The sequence below is a fragment of the Nerophis ophidion genome, linkage group LG09 (assembly GCF_033978795.1).
Source record: "Nerophis ophidion isolate RoL-2023_Sa linkage group LG09, RoL_Noph_v1.0, whole genome shotgun sequence".
Taxonomy (NCBI): Eukaryota; Metazoa; Chordata; class Actinopteri; order Syngnathiformes; family Syngnathidae; genus Nerophis; species Nerophis ophidion.
Genome location: NC_084619.1, coordinates 60,999,956 through 61,005,758, shown reverse-complemented (window position 1 = coordinate 61,005,758; position 5,803 = coordinate 60,999,956). Strand labels below are relative to the sequence as shown.

Below are 5,803 nucleotides of genomic sequence, written 5' to 3'. Positions count from 1 at the left end.
TTTTGCTTTGGTTGTAGCGCCATCTGTTGATGGATGCGGGTTCTTACAGCATTACTCCAAAAATCCTATAATTCCTAGACAATTGCCTGGCGTATGTACATGTTTAACATCGACATAAAACGTCCCTTTTTACAGCATACATTCATAAATATACTGTACATTTTATGACTGGTGTGCAACATTGTTTCTCTTTTCAGGATTTTTTTTTTAAATCCCAAAGCACAGCTGTCAAACCCTCCACATCATTTCAGAATCAGAAATACTTTATTAATCCCCAAGGGGAAATCTAAATCTTCAGCACAATTCCATTCAAGATCAAACAAACATTACAGGGAGACAGAACAGGATCGCTGACGGGTCTGCCAACTTCCGGCGCCCCTTACAAAAAAAGGTGAACAAGTGGGGGGAATGGGAAAAAAAAAAAAAAAATCGGTAAACCTGTGGCCCTGGTACAGACTGAGGCCAAGGGAAAATTGTATGTGGCCCCAGAAAGCCTGCAAATAACATGCCTCAATAAATACTTTATATTTTCTTACTAAACGTATTCAATCTGTCCATTGTGACAGAAAAATACTCTCCTTAATCACATTTTAAAAAACTTAAATATTATCTAATAATGCAACAAACATGTCATGATAAATGCAACATTTTTTTGGGTGGAACAGAAACAAATATATCTTCAATATTGTATGCTGTAAAAATGAGTCTTAACAGTAGATTTTACAGGAAAATTGTTAAGATTGCTGTAGATTTTGCAGCATTTTCTTTATAAAATAATAAAAATAGTACCATTTTTTTGGGACGATAAAATTCTGGCAACTAAGCTGACATTTTTTTTACCTTTAGAAACGGTGATCTCTAAAGGTGGTTTCTGGCAAATCTAGAAAATCTTTAGAATCAAATTTAAATCTTATTTCAAAGTCTGTTGAATTTCTTAAAAAAAAAAAAAAGTCTTGAAAATCTAGAAGAAATAATGATTTGTCTGTTAGAAATATAGCTTGGTCCAATTTGTTATATATTCTAACAAAATACAGATTGGATTTTAACCTATTTAAAACATGTCATCAAAATTCTAAAATTAATCTTAATCAGGAAAAATTACTAATGATGTTCCATAAATAATTGTTTTAATTTTTTCAAAAAGATTCGAATTAGCTAGTTTTTCACTTTTTTTTCGTTTTTTTGATTGATTGATTGATTGATACTTTTATTAGTAGATTGCACAGTACAGTACATATTCCGTACAATTGACCACTAAATGGTAACACCCGAATACGTTTTTCAACTTGTTTAAGTCGGGGTCCACGTTAATCAATTCATGGTTTAACGTGGTTTGTGGAGCTCCCCCTGGTGTTGTGGTTATGGCGGTCATTTACGTTAAGGAAGTAATTTGACATGTACTTCGGTATCAAGGAGGTGTAGCGGATTTTATAGACTAGACTCAGTACAAGTTGTTTTACTCTGTCCTCCACCCTGAGCCAGCCCACTTTGGTTGAATTTTGAATTTTAAAGAGTCGAAATTGAAGATAAACTACGTTTCAAAATTAGATTTTAATTTTTTCCTGTTTTCTCCTCTTTTAAACTGGTCAATCAAGTGTTTTTTTTCATAATTTATTCTTTACAAAAAACCTTCTGTAAAAGGAAAAAAAAATGTACGATGGAATGTCTGACAGAAATACCCTCCATCCATCCATTTTCTACCGCTTATTCCCTTTTGGGGTCGCGGGGGGCGCTGGCGCCTATCTCAGCTACAATCGGGCGGAAGGCGGGGTACACCCTGGACAAGTCACCACCTCATCGCAGGGCCAACACCGATAGACAGACAACATTCACACTCACATTCACACACTAGGGCCAATTTAGTGTTGCCAATCAACCTATCCCCAGGTGCATGTCTTTGGAGGTGGGAGGAAGCCGGAGTACCCGGAGGGAACCCACGCATTCACGGGGAGAACATGCAAACTCCACACAGAAAGATCCCGAGCCTGGATTTGAACCCAGGACTGCAGGGCCTTCGTATTGTGAGGCAGACGCACTAACCCCTCTGCCACCGTGAAGCCCCACAGAAATACCCATTTATTTATATATATATTAGGGCTGTGAATCATTGGGTGTCCTACGATTCGATTCAATATCGATTCTTGGGGTCCCGATTCGATAATATATAGATTTTTTCGATTCGATTCTCGATTCAAAAACGATATAATTCCAATTCAAAACGATTCTGTATTTATTCAATACATAGGATTTCAGCAGGATCTACCCCAGTCTGCTAACATGCAATCGTAAAGGACAATGTTTTATCAACTGATTGCAATAATGTAAATTTGTTGTAACTATTAAACGAACCTTATTTTATCTTTGTGAAAACATAGGACACAGTGTGTTGTCAAGCTTATGAAATGCGATGCAATTGTAAGCCACTGTGACACTATTGTTCTTTTTTTAATTTTTTTTTTTTTTATAAATGTCTAATGATAATGTCAATGAGGGAGTTATAATCACTGCTATGCTGAAATTATAACTGATATTGATACAGTTGTTGATAATATTCATTTTTGTTTCACTACTTTTGGTTTGTTCTTTGTCGTGTTTGTGTCTCCTCTCAATTGTTAAAGTTAAAGTTAAAGTACCAATGATTGTCACACACACACTAGATGTGGCGAAATTATTCTCTGCATTTGACCCATCATCCTTGATCACCCCCTGGGAGGTGAGGGGAGCAGTGGGCAGCAGCGGTGCCGCGTCCGGGAGTCATTTATGCTCTGTTTATTGAAGTTCTGAGTGTTGCTGAGTCAGGTTTGGTTTTGAAATTGGATTGCATTGTTATGGTATTGCTGTGTAGTGGTTTGTTGGATTGATAAAAAAAAATAAAAAAAATTTAAACAAATAATAAATCGATTTTTTAAAAATGAGAATAGATTCTGAATCGCACAACGTATTCGATTCAAATCGATTTTTCCCCACACCCCTAATATATATATATATATATATATATATATATTTATTCATTAAAGGTAAATTGAGCAAATTGGCTATTTCTGGCAATTTATTTAAGTGTGTATCAAACTGGTAGCCCTTCGGATTAATCAGTAACCAAGAAGTAGCTCTTGGTTTCAAAAAGGTTGGTGACCCCTGGGCTAGAGTATACAAATGAGTTTTAAGGTGAGACTTAAATGCTTCTACTGAGGTGGCATCTCGAACTGTTACCGGGATATGACGAAAATATGCATTGTTGAAGAAAATAAAAGTGTTTTGATAAACAGCGAGTGCGTCCTGACGTCACTAATCCCCAAAGGGTCTCGTCAAGCCTTCGTGTAAAGCTCTCGCGAGATCGCGTTACTGCGGTTTTGCTTCACGTCAAGTCTCGCGATACTTCCCAGACGTCACCCCCATTTTCCAACAGTCCCTTCAGTCGGTCGGGATCTCGGAGCCGCCGGAGCATCACAGGGACGCTTCTCCTTCGGCACCAAAACTGCACGATTAAATGTCGACGGAGACACACTTGACGCGGTCTTCCACCATGGGAGTGTTACTATGAGGTGAGTCCATGCGAGGATGCGAGGGAAGAATGTCCCCTAAGCGGGCTGAGGCTAGTCGCCGCGTTAGCATTGATGCTAGCCGTGTTTATGTCTATTAGCCTGCCCGTCGTTGCCGCCCGGGGCCGTTTTGGCCTTTAAAGAGTCCCGGGCCGCGTCCCGGGGGTGTGCAGATGTGCTCAGGGGCTAACAAGACGCTCTTTACCGCGGCCGTGCACTCCGAGCCAAGAACTAACCGCCATGCTAACGTGAAATCAGTGCATCCGCGCCGCCTAGCAGGGGCACAAGTCCGTGATATTTAAATGCCAACGTCCGCCTCTGTCGCGTCTTATTAAGTAACCGGAAACTGGACTCGCCACGACGCCTGCTTTCATTAGTGCACAATGATCTCAACTGGTCAGACGATGATAGACTTTGCTGGTGGTTAGTGAAATAGTTCCAGGAGATGAAGAATGTGACGGCAACTTACAACACATCGGCATCAGCGTCCGCGGATGGAATCGCCGCGGGTCCGGTTCCTATGGCAACCGTCGGCGCTGAAGAGGAAAGTGCGCCCAAAGTTTGGAGGCCTGCGCAAGATGACACTCAACGTTTTTTTTACCTGGTTCTTGTGTGTTTAATAGACCACCCCAACTGTTGACCGTTTCCAACAGTGAGCCGGGGGTCGGCAACCCAAAATGTGGAAAGAGCCATATTGGACCAAAGATACAAAAACAAATCGGTCTGGAGCCGCAAAACATTAAAAGCCTTATATAAGTGTTATAATGAAGGCAACACATGATGTAAGTGTACAGGCTACTATCAAAACTACTGTAAAAGTCTTATATAGGTGTTATAATGACGGCAACTCATGATGTTAGTGTCTATATTAGTCTACCATCAAAATGACTTTAAAAGTCTTATATAGGTGTTATAATAAAGGCAACTCATGATGTAAGTGTCTGTATTAGCCTACTATCAAAATTACTGTAAAAGTCTTATATAGGTGTTATAATGAAGGCAACTCATGATGTAAGTGTCTATATTAGTCTACTATCAAAATTACTGTAAAAGTCTCCTATAGGTGTTATAATGAAGGCAACTCATGAAGTAAATGTCTATATTAGCCTACTATCAAAATTACTGTAAAAGTCTTATACAAGTGTTATAATGAAGACAACACATGATGTAAGTGTCAATATTAGCCTACTATCAAATTACTTTGTCTTATACAAGTGTTATAATGAAGGCAACACATGATGTAAGTGTGTTAGCCTACTATCAAAATGACTTTAAAAGTCTTATATAAGTGTTTTAATGAAGCCAACACACAATGTAAGTGTCTATATTAGCCTACAATCGAAATTACTTTAAAAGTCATATATAAGTGTTATAATGAAGGCAACACATGATGTAAGTGTCTATGTTAGCTATATTAGCCTACTCTCAAAGTGACTTTAAAAGTCGTATATAAGTGTTATAATGAAGACAAAACATGATGTAAGTGTGTTAGCCTACTATTAAGATGACTTCATAAGTCTTATATAAGTGTTATAATAAAGGCAACACATAATGTAAGTTTCTATATTAGCCTACTATCAGAATGACTTCAAAAGTCTTATTTACATGTTATGATGAAGGCAACACATCATGTGTCTATATCAGCTATATAGGCCATTATCAAAATTACTTTAAAAGTCATATATAGTTGTTATAATTAAGGCAACACATGGTGTGTCTATATTAGCCTACTATCAAAATGACTTTAAAAAAGTCTCATATAAGGGTTTTAATGAAGGCAACACATGATGTTAGTGTCTATATTAGCCTACTTTCAAAATTACTTTAAAAGTCTTATATAAGAGTTATAAGTGTTTTTCCCCCCAACTCTTCCCATTTTTATACATTTTTTAAAAACTCCAGGAAGCCACCATGCGGCTCCCTGACCCCCGGCCTAAATTTTCAATGAAAACAAAGCAAAGGTTTCATTTAACTATAATATCGAATATTTCCTCTCCAAATGAAACCCAGTTTAATGTAGTTTTTGGTGGTCTTTCCTCACGACTTTCTGCTGTTTCCTGTTGCGAGCCGATGTTCTGGGGCGGGTTTGGACAGTGACTTCAGAAACGTCCCCTCCGGTCCTCGCTCCCTCCTGATCCACGCTTGCATTCGCAGATTCAAGCCACTACAGTAGTTTCGCCGTAGTCGTCATTATTATGCAAACGACCTCCATATTTTCTCATCACCGCCGGTTGCTACCAATAGCGGATAACCGCCTGTCAGCG

At 38.6% G+C, this 5,803-nt stretch overlaps 1 protein-coding gene across 1 annotated transcript in view; it reads left to right on the top strand.

Annotated features, from left to right (window-relative positions):
• The first annotated feature begins 3,373 nt into the window (after positions 1–3,373).
• itsn1 (intersectin 1 (SH3 domain protein)) overlaps positions 3,374–5,803 on the top strand; it is a 91,984-nt gene continuing 89,554 nt past the window's right edge. The window contains 1 exon segment of the mRNA XM_061911382.1: positions 3,374–3,542. The gene's annotated coding sequence lies outside the window, so the exon portion shown is untranslated.